Here is a 2,579-nt window from a genome sequence, read left to right on the forward strand (position 1 = left end):
TTATTTGCTTCTTTTCTCTCTTCATTCCTTTTCCCTTTAGAGTTTAACTCTTCTTTCTCAAGATAGTCAGGGTGAACATTATTTATTCCAAAGCAATTTCAGTAACAATTAAAAACCTTCATATCTATGAATGGTATACAAATGCTAAGCACTGAGAAGGGTGTTTTCACTTTCACGGCAGTCTTTGGCATCACAGACAGATCATGAAATATATGAAGATAATGTAACTACAGATGCATGCCAGGAGGAGAAAAACCTATTATTAATTGTTTGACAGAGGCTTCCCTTTTAGTGAAAAAAATATATTGCTTGATGCAGGATTTCAGAAAATCATATTGCTAGGAGGAACCTAAACAATCATCTAATACTATAGATTCAGAGTGATGAATTGAATTCCTGATTAATTTACTTTTGGGTCAAATAAAAGCAGGCTTCCAAAAAGAGAGTAGATTTTAGAGAAACATGATGAATTTTATGTAAATAGGTCCTTAGCTGATTTTGTTAATTTGTAAACTAATACAGGAAAATAAAGTACAGCTTCTTTTCTCTCTTCATTCCTTTTCCCTTTAGAGTTTAACTCTTCTTTCTCTTATTCTTTGGGAATTAATTATCATATTCCTATTACAAATTCTTAAAATTGAAACAGGTATATACAATGCTTCATTTTCTATTTTATTTTTTCCCATTTTCACTGACTTTTGGTCCAAACTATTATATGGATTAAAAAGAAACTTGACTCAGGAGTCTTTTGAGGAACCTCCATACTACTTTTCAAAATGGTTGAACAAGTTTACACTCCCACCAAGAATGCAGCAAAGTTCCCTTCTTTCCACATCCCCTGAAGCATCTGTTCTTATTAGAGTTCTTGATATAGCCATTCTAACTGGGTGAGGTGGTATCTCAATGTTGTTTTTGTTTGCATTTCTTTTATGGCTAGGGAAGTTGAGTATTTCTTCATGTGTCTATTTGCCATCCTTCTTTCCTCTTCAGAGAAGTTTCTCTTTAAGACTTTAGCTAGATAGTTTTTGTCCTTCCCCTCCACAAATTATACCAACATCAAATACAGTGAAAGCAAGGGTTATACTGTGGGGGAGAGACATTAGTTGTTATGTCAGAAAAGGAACTTTACAACTTTGGCAGGAGGGAGTTGGGGCGCGGTAAAGATCGGATTGGGGGAGGTAGGAGGACTATGGGAATGAATGGGAAGGGGAAACAAACAGGAGACAACAATGCTTGATAAGAAAGGTACTGTTATCTTGCCCATGTAGTTGTAAATCCTCTGTACGGTATTCTCACAACAAAAAGTAAGAAAGAATATAATAACCAAAAAAAAAAAAAAAAAAAAGAAATGTACTCATTACCTTGTCCATGTAACTGTAACCCTCTTTACAGTATTTTCACAATAAAAACCAATTATAAAAAAAGAAAAAAAAAGACTTTCGCTCACTTATTTATTGGGCAGTTGTTTCTTTGAAGATTTGTTGTTGGGGAATTCAATTTTTTGAGTTCCAAGTATACTTTAGATATGAGATCCTTGTCCGTTGTATGGCCAGTGAAGATCTTCTCCCAATCTGGGCTTTCTCTTGATCGTGCCAAGTAGGTTATTTTCCATGCAGAAGCTATGCAATTTCATGCAATCCCATTTGTCCAACATTTATTTAAATTGTTGTGTTTCTGGGTATCTATTAAGAAAATTTCGGCCTGTGCCAAGGAGACCTATGGTAGCTCCTATTCTGTCCTGTAATGTTTTGAGAGTTTCTGCGTTGACCCCGAGGTCTTTGAAGTATTTGTAGTTGATTCTGCTGCAGGGTGATATATAAGGATCTAGCTTTAACTTTTTACAAGTAGTTAACCAATTTTGCCAGCACCATTTACTGAAGAGGCTGTCTTTCTTCCATTCTAGTTTTTTAGCTCCATTACCGAGGATTAAGTGGCTATAAGTCTGTGAGTTCATTTCTGATTTTTCAAATCTATTCCATTGGTCATGAGGTCTGTTCTTGTGTCAGTACCAAGCTGTTTTGATAACTACGGCTTTGTAGTAGTGTATGAAATTTGGTACTGATATTCCTCCTGCAGTGTTCTTTCTGTTGAGGATCGTTTTAGTTATTTGGGGTCTTTTATTGTTCCATATGAATTTTTGGATTTCTTTTTCTATTTCGTGGAAAAATAAGGATGGGATTTTGATAGGTATCGCATTGAATTTGTATATAGCCTTGGGAGGTATTGCCATTTTCAAGATGTTGATCCTTCCAATCCAGGAGCATGGGAGGTTTTTCCACTTCCTAAGTTGTGTTTTGATTTCCTTTTTCAGGTTTTTAAAGTTTTCGTCATAAAGATTCTTCACTTCTTTGATTAAGTAAATTTCTACGTATTTTATATTTTGTTATTTTGTGTGGCTATTTTGAATGGAGTTGCCTTCCTGATTTCACCCATGCTTTACTCAGTGTTGTCATACAGATAAGCCATTGATTATTGAGGGTTAATTTTATACCCTGCTTCTTTGCCAAAGTTTTGAATCAGCTTCAGTAATTTGGAAGTGGAGGCCATGGGATTCTTTAAATAGAAAATCATGTCATCTG

This window comes from Dipodomys merriami, unplaced genomic scaffold, assembly GCF_024711535.1.
Source record: "Dipodomys merriami isolate MVZ:Mamm:240054 unplaced genomic scaffold, mDipMer1.0.p SCAF_256, whole genome shotgun sequence".
NCBI classification, from domain to species: Eukaryota; Metazoa; Chordata; class Mammalia; order Rodentia; family Heteromyidae; genus Dipodomys; species Dipodomys merriami.